The sequence below is a fragment of the Manis pentadactyla genome, chromosome 8 (assembly GCF_030020395.1).
Source record: "Manis pentadactyla isolate mManPen7 chromosome 8, mManPen7.hap1, whole genome shotgun sequence".
NCBI lineage: Eukaryota > Metazoa > Chordata > Mammalia > Pholidota > Manidae > Manis > Manis pentadactyla.
This window is the reverse complement of record NC_080026.1, coordinates 73,480,922-73,503,097: the sequence shown is the minus strand read 5'-3', so window position 1 is coordinate 73,503,097 and position 22,176 is coordinate 73,480,922. Positions and strand designations below refer to the sequence as shown.

At 41.9% G+C, this 22,176-nt stretch overlaps 1 protein-coding gene and 1 pseudogene across 3 annotated transcripts in view; both read right to left on the bottom strand.

Moving 5' to 3' along the window:
* SGMS1 (sphingomyelin synthase 1) overlaps window positions 1-22,176 on the bottom strand; it is a 310,623-nt gene that overhangs the window by 182,503 nt on the left and 105,944 nt on the right. The gene's annotated exons all lie outside the window — the stretch shown is intronic.
* On the bottom strand, window positions 10,636-15,341 carry LOC118931508 (carboxymethylenebutenolidase homolog; annotated as a pseudogene).

The window sequence follows — 22,176 nt, the reverse complement described above, 5'->3', positions numbered from 1 at the left end:
CAGGGCTAAACCATGACCAGTACTAAAAATGGCTGCTAAAGAAAATTCTTTAAATCTTTAGAGAATCATATGACATGGGAGTATCACCTTACTGAAAATGGAGATCCTGTATTCCTCCAAGGGGTGTAAACTCCATTCATGACGTCTGCAGAAAGCTTGGCCCTCTCAGTAAAAGTTTTAGATGCTCATCTTCCTTTGTTCACTGATAAGGAAATGATTAGTTACTACCTGGGCCAGAGAGGGGAAATGAACATGCAGACTTGTGTGAAAACAACAAAATGTTGTTTTTCCAAAATAGTTGACTAAGAATATGCTGTCCCAAGTGGCATCAAGTGGAACGTTCCTTCCTGGTTCCCAGGCCTCAGAGCAGGAAAGAACAACTCAGCGGGCCGGGCCTCCAATGAGCAAACCTGAGGATCACCTCCATGTGCACGACTAACACCGCACCGTCAGTCTGACAGCTTGTAGAGTCAGGCCTCAGAGACTCGGGAAGGGCAGAGGGCTGTCAAGACACACTGACCACATCATTGCATATATTTAACAGAGCAGGTTATTAAGATTGCACACGTTTTGTACAGAGAAAGAAAGAAGTCCAATAAATTCAAGTAACTTACACCAATGCTATGCTGTTTTATAGCTACAAAGCCTCCCATATTCCTGGGAACCCAGAAAAACATGTTAAATCTGCTTTGATTAGAGAGAAGATTCTGAATAAGATGGCCTATATGAACGGTGAACATATTTCTTGTATAAACATGGGACACAATCTGACAAGTACAAACACACATCTGGAATCCACCAGGCAGAATATCTGAAACCAAGGACAGGCTCACAAAATCCAGGGTGTGTTATCACCCTACCTACCTAGACAGACTCCCAGGCCCCTCCCCTGGAGATCTGATTCAGCACGTCTGGGTGGTGCCTGAGAATCTGTTTTTTTAACAAGCATCGTGAAGAGATTCTTATGCTCAGGCAAGTTTGGGGAACACTGGATTGGACCAATCATACTCTATAAACTTTTAGTTCTCTTTAAGACAGTTCTACTTTAAATCCCATTTAGTAATAGCATCAATTATGTTCGCTTATAAATGATAACAATAACACAGATTCTTCTCCCACTTCCTCAAATAGTAATACAATTTTTGTAATACCCCCTTTGTAAAAAGAGGTTAGGTAACTTAACTTGTGCAAGATTACATAACTAGTGAGTGACAGAGAGGACATTCAGAGGTGTAACTCCAACAGCCACACTCATAACCATTCCACATACAGCCTCCTCTTTCACAACACATAATCTGCTCATTTTTTACAAGGCACAGCAGTTGACTTATTCCCTCAAATCAAAAAGATTCAGAGCAACATCTCTGTAGTATTAGTCTTTTCAACAAAAGGTTTTAATCCAGGGCTGCTCTCAAATTTCTCCTTTAAAGAGGTTTTGATCTGAGCCTCTACACCTTTCTCCAGGAAGTACCAAAGTACAATTAAGCCAGTGACCCCACCTAAAATAAAAATTAGTCTAGAGGAATTGCAATGGGCTATAATTTAGCCCCCAAATCTGAACAATGTATCAGATGGAGAGCTAGATATTTATACCCATTAGAAAAGAACAAAAATGTGATACTCAAACATTTCATAGCTGCTCTCTTCAATCATGTTTAACTCTGAATTAAAAAAAAAAAAATCAAATTTTATATATCCATCCTGCCTAAAAAAAAAAAACTTGACATGTCAAATGCACAGCACGACTACCCCCACGTATTTCTATCCTCAGGTTATTTAGAAGTCAATTCAATTTTAAAAGGATACAAATGCCAGAACCAAAACCAAGCTCATGATTCATTCATTGAATACCTATTGAGGGCCTTATGATGTCAGGTACTGTTCTAGGTGCTATGGACACAACAGGGAATATAACAGATAATAGCACTTGTGCTCAAGGAGCTCACATTCTCCTAAGAGGACATATATACTATAAACAAATAATAAAGAAGCACTTTGTCAGACGGTGACAGGTACCATGGTATAGAACAGAGCAGGCAGGCCGATGTGACTGCAGTGGTCCTGGAAGGTCCCCTGGCAAGGGGACACCTGAAGGAGATGGGGAGGAAGGCCACCCAATAGCTAGGCAAACGCAGCCACTCCCCTAGCTCCACCCAAACGACAATCCCCTCATTTTCTATACACCCAAATGGCACCATCCTTCTCCCAGTGGCTGGGGAACAGAACTGAACTGGGATTCCCTCCTCCCTCACCCCATGCAGTCAATCGGGCATCCTGTAACTGCACCTTCTAAATATCCATCCCCATTTCCCATTTGAGCAGCACAAGGACTTGTCATCACAACTTAGAAGCTTGCAAAAATGTCTACAGAGGCCTCGAAACTGGTCTCTCCACATCCTCAAATCTATTATTCTCCATTAAGAAGCCCGAGTGATCTTTTGAAAACCCATGTGTAATCATATCACGGCCCCTCTCTAAACAGCTCAATGCTTCCCAGTGCTCTTGGGAATAAAATCTGGATCCTGGAAGTCCAGGCCCGCAGGCACAGTCCAACCCTTGCCCACCCTTGGATCATTCATGCCTCTGTCCCCAGAGCTTGCTAGCCTCTAAGCTACTAGGGCTTTCTTCCAGCTTCTCCGCGAGCCTAGCTCCTTTCGGCCCCAGGGCCTTTGCCTGCCTGTCCCCGCAGCCTAGAGAGATACCTTCCCCATCTCTCTCGCTTACTCTCCTCTCTCCCCCTTCAGACCTCAAGTGAGAAGTCCGTGCCCCGGGGTGACTCTCCTGAACTCTCCATCACTTACAGATCCTACCTTCCACTTATTCTAAGAGTGTTATTCTCTTAGCACTATAACAACTGTAATTAAATCATTATTTCTGTTATTTAAGTTTGGCCCTGCCCCAATAAACAAACCTCCATGATGATAAGGACCACATGGGTTGAACTCATTTTTGCATCTCTCATTCCTTAGAAAGATCAGAAATAAATAAATATTTGGGTAGAGATTAAGCCTTCCTCCTCATGCTTCCCTGTGTTCTCCCTCAAGGAGACCATAAAGTTGCGTTTCTCTATTGCAGCCTCTACGCCTCTTGAATTTCTTTTCTAATAACAAAAGTTAGAACGATGAAAAGCCCATGCTGAAATAATTAAGCCTGAATTGAGAAGTCCCAAGTTGAGCGATTTACATCAGGTTTGTTTTCAGTTTCATGTCATGTTACAGAATCCTCTTCCAAAAGGGAAGTCCAGTAAGTAGGTCTGCCATCCCTAGGCCACTGGTCAGTCACCGGCATGCCTTGGAGTAAATCAGAGTGAGGGGAGGGAACAGAGAGCCCTGGGGGGAAGGACTTCTTGGGGGTACACAGTCATCAGAATTTTTTAAAAATTAAAGATAATGGGAGCCATTCACTCTGGGACAGGAAATTAAAGGACAGTGCTACATGACTCTCGCATACACAGTTGACACGTTAATAGTAGCCACCACTAGCTGCACCCTTACCAGATGTCACAGGCACCGCAAAGTGCTTTATGCACACATTACCTCACAGAACTGGACTACATGTTTGGGACAGCGTCATGATCCAATGACTCAGCCCCCACCTGCTCACGGAGATGGAGAAGGTGAAGTCACCTCCTTAGCCTCCCAGAACTAATCACTGCTGCAGCCCCGTCAGGCTCCACAACATCAGGGAAGCATGTCGGTTAGAGCCCAGTGTCAGAGCAGCAAATGTATCCAGTATCCAAAGTGCTGGCACCCAGCAAGAGTCACTCAGCTGCTCCAGTCCGGGCTCCTGGCTTCTAGACCCAGACAAGGTGACACAAGATTACACAGTCCACTGGTAACCATGTCCAACCAACAGTTGCATCCCTGTCAGATGGTCCTCTGGGCAGTGAGCACCTCCTCTCACAGAAGGTCCCTAATACTCTCAGAATAAATGGCCCCAAGTCAAGCTTTCCTAAGGAATACTGCAATGTTGTAAAAATCCTAAAGGATCATTTAGAGTTGAATGAAAGCAAAACAGAAGGACTTTATCACTCTTCTTTTGCAGCTGCCACTGGTCTGAATTCACACAAGCAGCCCATTGTCTCTGCTCTCCCATGTAGCTCTTCTAAGTGACAAAGGCCCAGAGCACAGAGGCCCTGGGCCCAGGCCAGCAGGAGCCAAGCTACACAGGCTAAAGAGCGGGTGGCACTGACACTCCTTTATCAAACACCGCTCACTCTGAAGTAGCAATAAACACAATTCTGCATGCATGATCACCTCTCTACAAGAATGGACTAAGGCCTGAGCCCTGGGAGGCAACCCTGCACCCTAAACAGCACCCGATATTTATGGCCTGTGGCAAACCCTATCAACTACATCCAAGCCAACTTACCATGGGATCTACCATGTCTCCTTCTTCCCATAGTCAGCTAACAGCCAACAGCCTGCTACAGCAAAACTGCTTACCAGTCACCATTGGTTCTACCAGGCAAGACAAAGCTGGCAATTATGTGTGCTTGGTGCTGTGCTGAAAACGCAGCCCTAAATGGCCTCATGTTATCCTCAGGGGCTTCTAACCCCAATACAATAACACCCCAGAGTGGCAACTCCCAGGAGAACCTCTGTTCTGACCAGGGACTCCAGACCAGTGGCTCCCCTGGTCATAGTAAAGCACCGCTCAGCCTGAGACAGGCTGAGGCCCATTTAATTTCCCACAACAGATCCTGTCGGGCACAGCTGGTAGAGAATGTCTGGTCATGGTGGACTCACTGCACCCCCATGTGCCCCAGCCACTCAGCCGAGCCACCTCGGATGGCACACAACCGCGGGGCCCCTGAGAGTGCTGTGTGGCAGCAATGCTCTGTTTACAAGTACAGCCCCTCACCTGTGAGATGTTCTCTTTAAGTAAACATCAAATGAGAATGCACAGAAGGGCCCCTCAGACATCTGAAAGCTCACCAATCTAAGGGCATTAAAAGATTCACCATTTTGCTGACCGTCCTTGAGGAGTGAGATGTAGACTTTAAGAGGTACCCACTGTCCTTGAAGCATGATGTGGTGGGACTGAATCCAAGAGCTGTGACCAAGCTTCAACTGCTTGTTTTCCTCCTCAGTGAAGTGAGGCAACAATATCTCTCTGGGTATCAGAATGAAGTATCAAATGAGAAAAGGAAGTCATCCCTCTGGCATAGTGAATGGCACAGAATGAACCACAAATTAATGTTCACTGTCTTCTTCAATGTGTTTAAAGAACTTCTTTCTTCAGCACCAAACATTCCTTTTCTTTTCCCTATTAATTTCTCAAATTCTTCTTTGAAAATTAACAACCCATATACACTCTTATTCAGTGTATATTCCCTATGCAAGCCAGTGTATTTTCCCTAAGGATGTGTGAAAAACTATGTCAAACTTATGTCTAATGATGGTCACTCCAGCATTGTGACCATCAAAAAAATAATACCTACTAACTAGAATACTATTACAGCATTTAAAGTAAAAGAGGTAGTTCAGTGGGTGCTGATAAAAGGAAAAAGCTTTAAGGTCTAAAACTTTAATACTATGATCAAACATGGATAAAGTTTTTTTTAATATACATATACTAGCTTTGGAGTTCAAATAGTTAACCAATGGAGAGGAAAAAAAAAAGGAATAAGGGTGGAAGGATATGGTAGGCAAAAAATGGCCCCCACATCCACATCCTAACCCCAGAACCTGAGACTGTATTATTTGCATGGCAAAAGGGCCTCTGCAGATGTGACAAATGAAGGATGCTGAGATGCTGACAGTATCCTGGATTACCCAGGTAGGACCAATCTAATCACATGGGTCCTTAAAATCAGAGACCCTTTCCTAGATTTGACTAGAGAAGATGGAGGAAGAGGCCATGAGCCAAAGAATACTGGCAGCCTCTGGAAGCTGGAAAAGCTCAAAAGCCTCTGACACACTGATTTTTTAAAAATTTTTTATTAAGGTATGATTGATACACGCTCTTATGAAGGTTTCACATGAAAAAACAATGTGGTTACTACATTTACCCATATTATCAAGTCCCCATCCATACCCCAGTGCAGTCACTGCCCATCAGTGCAGCAAGATGCCAGAGATCCACTATGTGCCTTCTCTGTGCTACACTGTTCTCCCCGTGATCCTCCACACCATGTGTACTAAACATAATACCCTTCAATCCCCTTCTCCCTCCCACCCCACCTGCCCTCCCACTCCCCTCCCCTTTGGTAACCACTAGTTCCTTCTTGGAGTCTGTGAGTCTGCTGCTATTTTGTTCCTTCAGTTTTGCTTCATTGTTTTACTCCACAAATAAGAGAAATCATTTGGCACTTGTCTTTCTCCACCTGGCTTATTTCACTGAGCATAATGTCCTCCAGCTCCATCCATGTTGTTGCAAATGGTAGGATTTGTTTTCTTCTTATGGCTGAAAATATTCAATTGTGTATATGTGCATACATCTTCTTTATCAATTCTTCTACTGATGGACACTTAAGTTGCCTCCATATCTTGGCTATTGTAAACAGTGCTGCAATAAACATAGGGGGGCATATGTCTTTTTGAATCTGAGAAGTTGTATTCTTTGGGCAAATTCCAAGGAGTGGGATTCCTGGGTCAAATGGTATTTCTATTTTTAGTGTTTTGAGGAAACTCCATATTGCTTTCAAAAATGGTTGAACTAGCTTACATGCCCACCAGCAGTGTAGGAGCGTTCCCCTTTCTCCACATCCTCACCAGCATTTGTCGTTCTTAGTCTTTTCAATGCTGGCCATCCTTACTGGTGCGAGGTGATATCTTATTGTGGTTTTAACTTGCATTTCCCTGATGATTAGTGATGTGGAGCATCTTTTCATGTGTGTATTGGCCATCTGAATTTCTTCTTTGGAGAACTGTCTCTTCATATCCTCTGCCCATTTGTTAATTGGGTGATTTGCTTTTTGGGTGTTGAGGCGTGTAAGTTCTTTATATATTTTGGATGTTAACCCCTTGTCAGATATGTCATTTACAAATATATTCTCCTATACTGTAGGATGCCTTTTTGTTCTCTTGATGGTGTCCTTTGCTATACAGAAAGTTTTTAGTTTGATGTAATACCCTGAGTTCATTTTTGCTTTTGTTTCCCTTGCTCAAGGAGATGCATTCAGGAAGAAGTTGCTCATGCTTATATTCAGGAGATGTTTACCTATGTTGTCTTCTAAGAGTTTTATGGTTTCATGACTTACATTCAGGTCTTTAATCCATTTCAAGTTTACTTTTGTGTATGGGGTTAAACAATAATCCAGTTTCATTCTCCTGCATGTAGCTGTCCAGTTTTGCCAACACCAGCTGTTGAAGAGGCTGTCATTTCCCTATTGTATGTCCACGGCTCCTTTATCATATATTAACTGACATATATGGTTGGGTTTATATCAGGGCTCTCCAGTTTGTTCCATTGGTCTATGGGTCTGTTCTTATTTATGCCAGTACCAAACTCTCTTGATTACTGTGGCTTTGTAGTAGACCTTGAAGTTGGGGAGCATAATCCCCCCAGCTTTACTCTTTCTTCTCAGAATTGCTTTGGCTATTAGGGGTCTTTTGTGGTTCCATATGAATTTTAGAACGATTTTCTCTAGTTCATTGAAGAATGCTATTGGTATTTTGATAGGAATTGTAATGAATCTATACATTGCTTTAGGCAGGATGGCCATTTTGACAATATTAATTCTTCCTATCCATGAGCACAGGATGTGTTTCCATTTATTGATATCTTCTTTAATTTCTCTCATGAGTGTCCTGTAGTTTTCAGAACATAGGTCTTTCACTTCCTTGGTTAGGTTTATTCCTAGGTATTTTATTCTTTCTTATGCAATTGTGAAAGGAATTGTTTTCCTGATTTCTCTCTCTGCTAGTTCATTGTTAGTGTATAGGAATGCAACAGATTTCTGTGTATTAATTTTGTATCCTGCAACTTTGCTGAATTCAGGTATTAGATCTGGTAGTTTGGGAGTGAATTCTTTAGGGTTTTTTATGTACAATATCATGTCATCTGCAAACAGGGACAGTTTAACTTCTTACGTGCCAATCTGGATGACCTTTATTTCTTTGTGTTGTCTGATTGCTGTGGCTAGGACCTCCAGTACTATGTTGAATAGAAGTGGGGAAAGTGGGCATCCTTGTCTTGTTACAGATCTTAAAAGAAAAGCTTTCAGCTTCTCGCTGTTAAGTATGATGTTGGCTGTGGGTTTGTCATATATGGCCTTTATTATGTTGAGGTACTTGCCCTCTATACCCATTTTGTTGAGAGTTTTTATCATGAATGGATTTTGAATTTTGTCAAATGCTTTTTCAGCATCTATGGAGATGATCATGTGGTTTTTGTCCTTCTTTTAGTTGATGTGATGGATGATGTTGATGGATTTTTGAATGTTGTACCATCCTTGCATCCCTGGAATAAATCCTACTTGATCATGATCGATGATCTTTTTGATGTATTTTTTTATTCGGTTTGCTAATATTTTGTTGAGTATTTTTGCATCTATGTTCATCAGGAATATTGGTCTGTAATTTTCTTTTTTTTGTGGTGTCTTTGCCTGGTTTTGGTATTAGAGTGATGCTGGTCTCATAGAATCAATTTGGAAGTATTCCCTCTTCTTCTACTCTTTGGGAAACTTAAAGAGAATGGGTATTAGGTCTTCACTAAATGTTTGATAAAATTCAGCTGTGAAGCCATCTGGTCCAGGTATTTTGTTCTTAGGTAGGTTTTTGATTACCAATTCTATTTCATTGCTGGTAATTGGTCTGTTCAGATTTTCTGTTTCTTTCTGGGTCAGCCTTGGAAGGTTGTATTTTTCTAGAAAGTTGTCCATTTCTTCTAGGTTATCCAGTTTGATAGCAGATAATTTTTCATAGTATTCTCTAATAATGCTTTGTATTTCTGTGGTGTCCATAGTGATTTTTCCTTTCTCATTTCTGATTCTGTTTATGTATGTAGACTCTCTTTTTTCTTGATAAGTCTCGCTAAGGGGTTATGTATTTTGTTTATTTTCTCGAAGAACCATCTCTTGCTTTCATTGATTCTTTATATTGTTTTATTCTTCTAGATTTTTATTATTTATGCTTTAATCTTTATTATGTCCCTCCTTCTACTGACTTTGGGCCTCATTTGTTCTTCTTTTTCTAGTTTCATTAATTGTGAATTTAGACTGCTTATATGGTATTGTTCTTCTTTCCTGAGGTAGGCCTGTATTGCAATAAACTTTCCTCTTAGGAAGCCCTATGCTGCGTCCCACAGATTTTCCTGTGTTGAATTATTGTTATCATTTGTCTCCATATGTTGCTTGATCTATGTTTTTATTTGGTCATTGATCCATTGGTTATTTAGGAGCATATTGTGAAGCCTCCATGTGTTTGTGGGATTTTTCATTTTCTTTGTGTAATTTATTTCTAGTTTCATACCTTTGTGGTCTGAGAAATCTGAGGAACTGGTTGGTACAATTTCAATCTTTTTCAATTTACTGAGGCTCTTTTTGTGGCCTAGTATATGATCTATTCTTGAAAAAATTCCATATGCACTTGAGAAGAATGTGTATTCTGCTGCTTTTGGGTGGAGAGTTCTGTAGATGTCTGTCAGGTCCATCTGTTCTATTGTGTTGTTCAATGCCTCTGTGTCCTTACTTATTTTCTTTCTGGTTGATCTGTCCATCAGAGTGAGTGGAGTGTTGAAGTCTCCTAGAATGAATGCATTGCATTCTATTTCCCCTTTTAATTCAGTTAGTATTTGTTTCATATACGTAAGTGCTCCTGTGTTGGGAGCATAGATATTTATAATGGTTATATCTTCTTGTTGGATTGACCCCTTTATCATTATGTAATGTCCTTCTTTGTCTCTTGTGACTTTGTTTTGAAGTCTATTTTGTCTGATACAAGTACTGCAATTCCTGCTTTTTTCTCTCTATTAGTTGCATGAAATATCTTTTTCCATCCCTTCACTTTTAGTCTGTGTATGACTTTGGATTTAAAGTGAGTCTCTTATAGGCAGCATATAGATGGGTCTTGTTTTTTATCCATTCACTGACTCTATGACTTTTGATTGGTGCATTCAGTCCATTTACATTTAGGGTGATTATCGATAGGTATGTACTTATTGCCATTGCAGACTTTAGATTCATGGTTACCAAAGGTTCAAGGTTAACTTCCTTAGAATCTAAGAGTCTAACTTAACTCACTTAATATGCTATTACAAACCACACTGATTATAACTCAGTGAGGCCCATATCAAGCTTCTGACTTACAGAAGCACAAGATAATAAATCTGTGTTGTTTTTCAACACTAACATTGTGGTAATTAATTACAGCAGCAATTAAAAGTAATACAAAGGAGAAAATGGGGGTAAATTACATATAATTTTTTATCTTTTTGAATAGTCTGAAATATGCTACATATATAATCCTTTTATTTTAACTCTTATTTCACTGGGGAGGGAGGTAAGAAATTCTTTGCCCAGTTTCTATGTCAAGATTCCCTGACTACAAAAGCTTTCACATATTTCTCAATAAAACTGGGGAGAGCATTAGATAGATAGATTAGATAGATAGATAGATAGATAGATAGATAGATAGATAGATAGATAGATAGATAGATAGATAGATAGATAGCTACACAAGTGAGCTTTCACATAGCACTTGATTTCTTCTGCCTGAAAAATCTGGGCTCTCTCTTTTCCACACTGGATAAAATTCCACTCACAAATCAAGGCCCAAGTCAGGTGTTACCTCCTATGCCAAAGTTTCATCCATACACCTCTTCTCTGCAGCCGAATTAAAGGGGGCTACAAATAGCTTGGTCGACCCTGTTGGATGGTGTACTTGAAAACAGGACTTGAGGCCCATTCACCTATGCCAACCAACCCCTCATAACAGTCATGACATGTGGTTAATGATTATTAAGTGCTTGCTCAACTGAAATGATACTGGAGCACATTAAATTGGTTTTAAATTCACAACGAGTCTTCTGCTGGGACAAGACTACAAGACTGTTGTAATCACATATGTATTACCCAGGTATCTGTCACCTCAAGGCAGTTCTACCCTTCAGCCCCACAAATCATGGCCAAGAGTTCAAAGTTTAAATCTTCTTTCAAAATTAAATTTTGACTTTGAGTTACAAAGGATGTTGATTATCAAGCAAGACCACTTCAGAACTCCAGGGCTTCAAATTTCCAGTTTGAAACTTCCAGTTCTTGCTAGAAACATTTGTGAGTTATATTTAAATCAAGCTACTGGCTGGAGTGCAGAAATTAGCCCTCCCTCGTTTCATCAAATTAAACATGTTGGTTTTCCCAACAGGACATTTTGTAATCCATTCTGTGTGTGTGTGGTAGGGGTTGGGGGGAATCATAACACAATTGTTGTGGCTGAGATTTAAAACAATCCAAGAACTCAAGTCTGTTCTATTAATGACCCTTCTAATGGCAAAGGAGCAGGAGAGGAGAAGGAATGACATTAGATTGAATGCTTGCATTCTAACGACTGCCTCTGCTAAAGCTACAGTCAGAAGCTCTTGCTTTAATCTCCCAGCAGCATTCTGTTTAACAATGTCAGAGCATCCACCTTTCTGGTAACAGTTACTTCAATTGCTCACTTAGAAGCCAAAGAACTGAAGAGGCTATGCTCATGTGGTTTGAGTGAGACATTTTGCATAACTAATGACCTCACAAATCTTTATCCAGCCAAAGACAAATGGCATACACTTAATTCTTCATGCGTATTTAAGCCAAAGAACATTGTTAATTATTTATTTTTATTGGGGGTAGTGTTTTCCTCTTAAAGTTAGACTGACTGGTGTATAATTCCCAGGCAGTAACCCATCATTTTTAGCATACGGTTCCATGAATTTTGACCAAAACATACAGTCATGTAATCACCTCCACAGTTAAGGTACAGAACACTTCATTCATTTCAAAGTTTCCTGTGCCCTTTGTAAGTCAATCTTCTCTCCAACTCCAGTCCCAAGCAACTACTGATCTGTTTTCTGACTTTACTGTTTAGTCTCTTCCAGAATGTCACTGAAGTGGAATCATACAGTATGTATGTACCCTTTAGAGTCACATGGAATGTATCTTTTTGAGTCTGGCTTCTTTCACTAAACATAATACATTGAAGAGTCATCCAAATAATTGTGTTTGTTCCTTTCTTTTGCCGAGTAATATTCTAAAATATTGCAGAGAGATACTGATATATCAGCTTGTTCATCCATTCACTTATTGAAGGACATTTGAATTTATTCCAGTCTTTGGCAGTTATGAATAAAGCTGTAAGAAATATTAGCCTACAGGTTTTTGTGTGCACAGAAGTTTCCGTTTCTCTTGGGTAAAAACCTAGGAGTGGAATTGCTTGCTGGTTTAAGTATACGTTTAAGTCTGTAAGAAACTATGTGTTTTCCAAAGCGGCCGTTCCCTTTTACATTCCTACCAGCCATGTAAGAGAGTTCTAGTTGCTTCACATCTTTACCCGGGCTTTGTATTACCCTTTACCAGGGCTTTGTTTTTATTTTGTCGGTTTTTTAAATAGATATGTGTGGTATTTCACTGTGTATTCTTTTTTTTCAGGATTCCTTGATTTATTTTATATAAAGTAAAAATTATGGATGCAAACTAAGTTGAGAAAGTTTGCACTTGGCCACTGCTAAACATACTTGTTCAGCCATTCAGTTAAATTCCTCCTTGCCTCGTCAATATAGGGCTTGTCTTCAGGAGAACAATCCTCTCTCTTTCGATGCACAAACCCGTGGGTTTGCCCAGAAAATGTTTTAAATTTGATATTCCACTTGGCAGCACTCTTTCAACTTTGGAGTCAGCAAAATGACTTGCTCAAGAGGAATCATGGCATCGTTTTCAGCAAAGATGAACAGTGTGAGGTTCTTTAAGCTGTGCATGTCTTCAGAGTCCCTGACAATGCCTGGGTTTTGCGTCGTACCCAGAACCCTTGGCTTGGGAAGAGGCTTGTGGTTGTCCTTCATCCACTCCTCCTGATCTCACTGTGCAAGAGTGTACAAGGCAGATTTACCATAGATGGACACCCCTGCCCTGAATTCTGGGTATTTCATCATCACGTGACAGCCTACCACTCCACCCCAGCAAAATCCCACGATGTCTGGGCATGACACTGTTGTTTCAGATACTTCAAGACAACCTCTACCTCTTTATTGATCTTCCAGGCATCTCTTGTTTTCAACCACTCAGGGAAAGTGGACCAGTCCCTAGAGGGGTACCAGGGCTCTCGACCTACGAAGAAGTCTGGAACAATGGTTGTGTATCCATTTCCTGCAATCATGTCAGCCATATATCTCATATTGGGCAATTGCCAGCTGAATATATCTTAAATTGACAACCACGGCCTTGCCCATGTCAATGGAGGATTTGGTGACATAAGCCTTGATGTGCTGGACCTGGACTTCATGCCCCATCCCGCCATACTCTATGTTGTGGCCAATGTCACACAGACAAGGCTGAGCTTCGTTAGCATTGGAGGTAATGAAGTTGGGCTCTATTCTCTTAGATTCAGTGTCTGGGAGCCTGATCCCACCGCCTGGACAACGCTTCTACCCGAGAGGCAGTCAGCGGCTGGGGAGACAGTCAGGGGTGGGTCAAGGGGAGGCGCCGCCCTCCCAGGCGGAGGTGGAAGTGGTGACAGAGCGAGGTGGGACCCCGGCGGCCAGCGGCAGTGCCTTGCGTGCCAGGCTCCCTGGAAGTCTGGAGCAGAGGGCGGAGGGTGGGGGCAGGGGGAAAAGAGGGGATCTGGGGGGAGGGGAGAAGGAGGGAAGGGAGCAGGGGGCCTGGAGGGAGGAGGGGGGAGGGAGGGAAGAGGGGGGAGGGAGGGAGGGATGGGGGGAGGGAAGGAAGGGTGGGGGAAAGGGGAGTAGAGGGTGAGGGAAAAAGGAGAAGAGAGAAGGGAGGGGGCAGGGGGAAAAGAGGGGATCTGGTGGGAGGGGAGAAGAGGGGGTTGGAACAGGGGGCCTGGAGGGAGGAAGGGGGGGGAGGGAGGGGAGTTCTCACTGTGTATTTCTTTTAACTTCTGACTTCGAAATAGTTTACATTCACATGGAAGTTGTAAAAAGAGCAGAGTTCCTATGTATCCCTATCGAGGTGCCTATCTTACATAACCAATACAATCAGCAAATAGGAACTGGACACTGGCACAGTGCTGTTCACTGAACTACAGACCTTGTTCAGATTTCATTCATTTTTACATGTTTTATGTTTTCTTTTCATACAGTTCTTTAAAGTTTTATGTACAGATTCACATAACTACCTCCACAATCAGGATATAGACGTGCCCCATCAAAGCACACTGTATTTTGTAAAGACCTTTTTTATTTTTATGAACATCATGTCTGGATAGACTTTGCTAACTGATGATGACATTTTTCTTGTCTTTTTCTCTTGATCAAATTAAAAGTCAAAGATCTGTTCTCATTCTGCTTTGTATAAACCACTACTGAAAAACAAGTTCACTTTTCAGTCTGCCCTGTTCATTCTTCATTTATTGTATGCCAAGTCCAGTGTAGCCAGTATGGATAAAATGGTGAACAGGAGAGCAATAGTTATTGCCTCTACCTTTTAGAGGTTGTGGTGATACATTCCCATGTGGTGTTACATTACAGTGGTGATACATTCACATACACACACAATTACAAGCTCTGACATGTACTATCCATGAACAAAAAGTGAAAGGTACCCTGAAAATCAAAACACAGTCTCGTTTAGACTGGGAAGCCCTTGTGATGTAGCCTCATCCTCAGACTCAGTACTTGAGGCCTTCCAGCATAATCGCAGTATCCAAGTATCTGAACCACTGAGCACTGGTTATATAACCAACAAATTCTCAAAGCAGAATACAAGGAAGACCTCTAGGCCTTGGCAAGTGTGCCACAGATTGCTGACCTTTCCTTTGGTCAGGGCCTGGCCCAAAAGTCATCCAGACCTGGCATTCATCCTTGTGATGTCACCTTAGGGACACCTGCAGTCCCCCAAATTTCTTTACAACCACCTGCCACAGTGAGCCAATTCCACCTTTAGAAATCCTCTAGTTATGGATGTGTCCCTCTGCTTGAGACTAGTCACCGCAGTGAAGTCCCCTCAGGAAGGGGGCACAGTAACCACCACCAGCTTCTGGCTGGTGGCTGGCATAACCCTCTCCTCCTCACACACCTTTCAAGGCAGAGCTGCTCCCTCTCCCCTGTGTCCTCATCACTACCCTGCACATGCGTTGTCCACAGTGATCCTACTGCTCTTTGACCCAGTGTTTCTCGCCTTCTCGATCAATCTCCCCAATGGTCTGGTTGACCTCTGCTCCCATGCACATGGCAGGCAGGCAGTACATGTTTTGTGAATATTTAAGGCACAACTACCAGATTACAATGTGCACATCCAGGCTCGGAGGGAGTGGACAGAGACAGATGGGTCTCAATAGGCAACACCAATCGGAGGCATAAGACAGCAGGTCTGTTTCAAGACACGTACCCGGGAGTAGCTGAATATAACAGCAGGATGCTCGGGTGCCTGAGAGAGGGTGGGGGCAGGACAGTGTGACAAAGGAAGAAACAGGACCTGCCCACACACGATAAAAGCTCAGGACTAGCTTGGCACCTGCCAGGAAAATGGCCGAGGTACTCTGAGGCAGAGAAGAGGAAGGGAAAGGGCGAGCTCTGCTCCATGATGTGTCTAAGGGCATTTGCCGGGAGTCCCAACAGCAGTAAGCATGGGCAACAGCTGCTGTGGGTGCCACCCAGAAAATCAGTTAAGAAATGGGAGAGAGAGAAAAGCTTTCACTTGCACCTGCACTGGACAACTAGTTGCTTGTAAATTCTTCTGCGCTTTCCAGGGAGGCTCTCATGTTTTGTAAACTGTCACACACCACTTCCAAAACACCCTGGGGGCCCTCAGTGAAGGAGTGACACCAGGTGTGAAGGCCTGTGGAGGCTGGGACAATCCTGAGAGGCCTCCTGCACCAGCTCCCAAGGAGGCCCCCAGGCCACCAAAGAGCGGTGGGGAAAGGAAGAGAAGTGCTCTAGGCCCCACAGTACAGCCTCTCACACACCAAAATTGTTTATGCTTAGTGATTAGCAAATGCAGGAACTCCCAGATTAAAACACTAATTGTTTTGCAATCTTAAAACAATTGTTTTGCAATCATTCAAAAGTATCAAAAAATTATTCTAGTCCACATTTCCAAAACCACTAGCTGTTGCAAAATATTACCACACAGTTTTTCACCAAGGCTTTCTCTTAAGCAGCCCCTTGACCTTTGTTACTAAGCAGCAGAACAAGGTAAGATGTGCTGCACATGGAAGTTAACCTACTAAAAAGAAGAGGGGAGAGCCCCTCAGCCAGACACACTTCACCCCTATGGCAATGCCTAGCAAAACTCGGGGATGGCTAGCTGGGATAGCCACCAGGTAATGATCTGAAATACATTAAAAAACTAACAAAGACACTCTTCTACCAGTTTCGTTTACAGTTTTTCTCTTATGCCCACATACGGGTAATAAATGCTACCATTATGCTGCTGGTCACTAAAAACACTAGGCTCCTCACGTGCAAGGTGCTAAGTACCAGCAAGTCTCCAGTCCCACAAGGTCAAGTTACACCAAATTGCTTCCACTGTTATTTTAACCAATGGTTCCACTGAGATGGGCCCTGCTTGGCCATAACACTGTAAGTAAGCCACAAGGTAAAACAGGAACAGGTGACCTCAAAATGGTTTGTACCAGCCCCTGAGAAATTAAGCCCAGCAAGTAAACCTGCCCTTTCTGCTCTGGTTCAGAAAGGTGCCCAGACACTGGTGTGGGCCTCTGGCCCCCAGAGTACCCACCCCCGTGTGGCTCCCAAACAAGTACACCTTCCCCCACAAGCATTCCAGGCTCTAAAATTACCTTCTATGCTTCCTATCCACCCCCAAACTCTAACCAGAGCCCCCTTTCCTAATCAGTTCATTTAGCGCTTGGATAATCGAAGGTATGAAAGACACAAAACCTCCAATCCCAGAGGTTCGAATAGTAGTTCAAGATCACACAGAGGATGTTAAAATATCTCCCAAGCCCTCCCTTACCCAAAAGGTATTATAACAATCAATTCAAAGATGACGGTAGCATTCAAATGCATTAAACACAGTCATCAATTAATGAGATTAGTATTAAGCTTTAGATTAAGCTCAGAATTAAACCACTTAAGCCCAAGCTGTCTTTCTGTTATTTATATCCATTTTTTAAAAGTAGACAAGCTACTTAGCACAGTATTCCTAACGGCTCTTCACATCAGAAACTGGAACTGGGTTATTATTCAGCAACAGGATGCTGCCAGGGAGCAGCAGGAACTCTTTACAAAATGACCCAGAGGAAATGTCACACCCCCCCCTGTATTTTCAAACCCATGAAGAATAACTATGAATCAAAGCTGAGATTGAATCTCATTTCAATTCCAACTTTCCTCCTACCCAAGGAAAGGAAGCATATTGTTACGTTCAAAAGACTCAAACAAGATATCAAAAAGCTGCCTGTAAGCACCAAACAAAAGATATTTCATATAATTTATCTACAAATGCTAAAAATGCAAGTCACTGCAATTATGACTGTGCCTACAAGCCATTGTGTTCTGTCATAGGTATTTCTAAATGATGCAGCCTAAGCAAAATGCCCATTTTTCCTAGCTAACAGAAAGGCAGGGAGAGTGACCAACATTTTGGTGATTGTCTACCTACCATGTGTATGAAACTTATGTAAGAAGTTGAGACTGCTAAATGTCCCTTAATATCCAATCTTCCTTTCTTCCTTAATAACAGGAACACCATACACACTGTTTTAACTGCCACACAGAATAAAAACAGTAGCTCCCAGACTCCTGAAGCCAGGTGTGGCCATGTGGCTGTGTTCTAGGCCAGCAAGTTCCCAAAGTGGGTCTGGGGACTCCTGCAAGTCTCTGAAACCCTTTTAAGTAGTCCATGAGGCCACTGTTTTCCTAATAACACTTAAGACATGCTTGTCTTTTTAAGCTCGTTCTCTTGCAAGTGTACAGGAGAGTTTTCAGAGGTTATATGACACATGACACCACAACAGACTGAATGTGGAAACTGACCTGCAAATCCAGCTATCTTGTATTAAGGCAGACATGAAAGAGATTTATAAAAATGAAAAGCAGTAGAGTCTTCTCACTAATAGTTAGAAAACAGTTCTTTTTCAAAGAAAGGTAAAGTATGCTAACCTATAATGGCTTATTATTTTTAAGTGAATTAATATTTTTAAATTTTCTCACTTTAATTCCCAATACAGAAAATATCTGCACTGGTTTCCTATTGCTGCTGCTAAACTACTACAAATGTGGTGGCTTAAGATAACACAAATTATCTTACAGTCCTGGAGATCAGAAGCCTAAAAATGCACCTTAGAGGGCCTGGATGAAGGTGCTGGCAGGGCTGAGCTCAGCTTGGAGCTCTAGGACGGAGTATGTCCTTTGCCTTTTCCAGCCTCTAACGGTCACCTGCACTCTTTGGCTCATGGTCCCCTTCTAGCAATGGCATCACTTCAGCCTCTGTTCCATCCCTGTAATTCCTTCTCTGACTGTAACACTCCTGCCTCCCTTTTTTAAGGACCTTTGTGATGACACTGAGCCCCTGGGGACTGAACCCAGGATAATCTCCCCAGCCTCAGATCCTAACTTAGTCATATCTATGATCTCTTTTGCCATGTAAAGTATACATATTCACAGGTTCTGGGGGTCAGCATGGGGACATCTTTGGGGCCACTTTTCCCTGCCACAAATCCACATAAGCAAAGCTCCTTGGGGTTCTCAAAAATTTTTAAGAGTATAAAGGGGCCCTAAGAGCAAAACATTAGAGAACCACTACTCAAGCATCAGAACAGATTATGGTAGCTATTAGGTGGGAAAACTAAAACTCAGAGAGGCTAAGTGATTAACCAAAGTCATACAGACTGAATAGAACTTCAACTAGAACTCAGGCTGCCTGGCTACCACCAGTGAATCCAGTAAAGCTCCCTCTATGCCAAGCTGCCAACCTCTGAACACCCTGCCTGAGAACAAGCAAACAAATTATTCTGTGGGCATTTTTGCAGGCATCAAATACAGGGTATGACAATAAGCACTTAGTTGTGAATTTGGTGAGCAGGAGGGGGGACATGTTGGAGAAAAAGGTGTTTAAAATAATCCTACTTTTCAAAACCTTATTTAGAAATATACAAATTCATTATGCTGTATAACAAAGGAGGAAAATGTTCTGAATGCCAGTGTTCCAGGGCCAGATCAGAAAGAGAGGAGTAACTGTTCTCCACCTGGAGGACACAGTTAGGACACAGGGACATGTGCAGCAAAGCATGGCTCTGTGACATTTGGATGCCTGGTGACCAGACTCAGGTTTATGGACACTCATCTCAGCAAAGACTGTCAAGCGCCCAGCTTCTAACAGCTTCACTGAGAAGGACATCTGACAGACCACATATCATTTCAATATGAGCAGAGCCTCACAACTTTGCAGCAGGAAAGAAACTTCACTTAGGTAAACTGTGTTAAAATCATGCTAATGATACAAATCTCCCCTTTCAAAAGGACACATATTTACAGCAAAAAAGGAGGACTGGGAGGCTCAAAGAGCCAGCCACCTCTCTACCAAATGGAGTGTCCAGCCCAGGCCAAGAGAACTGGGAGCAGTGGCCACGAGACCCCCATCCCCACACTCAAGCAGTTGCACTTGTGAGTGACGGTTCCCCAGTCCAGAAGGCTGGGCACAGGTTTCACGGGAAGCACTGGCCATTCCCAGCAAGCTTCTCCAGTTCTACCCCAGGAGAAACTTCTGGAGTGTTCAGCCAGCCAAACCACTTGGAAAGCAAATAGCAGTAGTGACTGAACTGACAGCCAACAAGACTCAAGAATATGAGGACACAAAGTAACTACTCACTAAAATGTGCTATCCAAGGAAGGAAAAGCCTCAGAATTATCTGATATTTCTATTTGCCAAGTGAAACTTTGGGGCCAATAAAAGACAATCCCACTGATAATCTCTAGACACAGAATTCCACATATCCTGAGAATGTTTCCAATGCCTACTTTTTCTATGATTACACTAAAATTATAAAAATCCTGCCTGTAACCTACACAATATAAAGGTCTTACAAATTAGAGCCATGCCTAACATACCACTTTCATCATGAAGTCCTCATCCACAGACACCTTTCAGATCTGTGTAGCCTCTGAAAAAGAATGGTTAACTACAGGTAATCAATCTGCTACAGAACAAATAAACAAATCAGCAACCTCAGTTGACATACATTTTGAAATAAAAAACTTTTTCATGTGCCACAACCCAAGGTGACTAAGCATTTCATGGAGCAAACACTTGATGGTGCCTGTTCTATGCCTATTCAGAGGCACATACAATGCAAGGACATGGAGTTAAGGGAGATGATGCCGCTGATTCACAGCAGTAAACACGTATTTTCTGCAGTCCACCTGAGGATCAAAGACATCAAAAGCAGGGATCCACAATGGACTCTTTTATAAAATCCATGATTCTGGATAGAAAGAAAAATAGAACTTTAACAGTAAATAGATTGGGAAGCAAAATAAACGGATACTGAATAAGAACTCAGTCCTTATGAGTTATTTCAAAAGTAGTGATTTGAATTTCTAAGGAAGCAAATATTCAGTAAATCAACTAAGGGGAAAAACAAAAACCCAGGCCAAAGTTCAAGGGTAAAGTATGTGATATGAGCACAGATGTGGTTTAGTTTGCTTTCACAGAGATCACTGTTTCATTATTTTCCTATCCCTAGGTCAAATAAAGTAATGTACTATGTAGCGTTTTAAGGGTTTAAGAAAATTGATAAAGGGCATGTACAAAAAACTGCTTTTAAAATATTGCTTAAAAATAACTAAAATACCAATTTAGAAATTACTGTGGACTAGATATTTGCAGGGTTCTTCTGCTATACTATAATTAGACTCAGGATAAATTATTTTTTTAAAATACTTTTTAATGCATTGGCTCACTCCAGGTAGGAGAGCAAATCCCAGGATGATATGGCAGGAACTGTGCACTGGAATGTGAGCAAAGAAGAAACCAGGGCTTGCCCTGCACACAGTGTGAATAACAGCACAGGACGTGACATCTAGATCTCCAGCTTCCAGTGAGGAGGGCAAGCCCAGCCTGGAACCTGAATTTCCAAAAAGACAAAAGTTGTCCTGGCTCTGTAGCATCCTCCTGGCTTCTAGTACAAACACACAAATTTCAAGAGGACAGACCTCAGGATTCCAACATATAACAATCAAACAACTGGCACATTATCAAAACTTACCATGCACACTGGGAAACAAGCCACAAACACAGACTGAGACCACCAAGGATTTCTTATACCGGCATCATCAAATACAGAAGAGGGATATAACTCTGCTTGGTGTGGTTTAAAGGTGTGAAAAATGGAGCAAGCAAAAACAAAGACCATCAAAATATATTCAGACAGATTTAAAGCAGAAGTAGAGCTTCTAAAAATGAAGAAATATAATCAATGAAATTAACTCAAGGGGTAGATTAAATTAAAAAGTTCAGAACAGCTGAAGAATGAATTACTAACCAGAAGACAAATCTCAAGATTTTTTTTAACCATAGTGAAACATAGAAAGACATGGAAGAAAATATCAATTACAAATTTAAAGACATGAGGAATAAAAGAGAAGCTGTAACATCTATTTAACCAAAACCAGGAGGAGACAACAGAGAATGGAGGAAATACAGTGTTGAAAGCATTAATAGTTGGGAAATTTTCAGAGCCAATGAGTCACATGAATCCACAGACACATGAAACACAATAGGGTAAAAACTAGAACCTGCACCTGGATATACTGTAGTGAAACTGCAGAAAGCCAATGACAAATCAACAATCTCAAAATAAGCCAAATCATCTACTGAAGAATACCAAAGGTAAAAATAACAGTAGATTTTCTAACAGCAAAAATAAAAGCCCACGGACAATGGCACAGTATGCTTCCAATGCTGGGAGAAAACAATTGTCCACTGAGAACTGTGAGAGTGAAAAAAGACATTTGCACATAAACAAAAATTGAGAGAAGTTACCACCAGTGATTCTAAGGAAAGAAAATTCTGAATAAGGCATATTTTGCCAAAGGAAAGGTATAGCATGGAGGAAGGGAAGA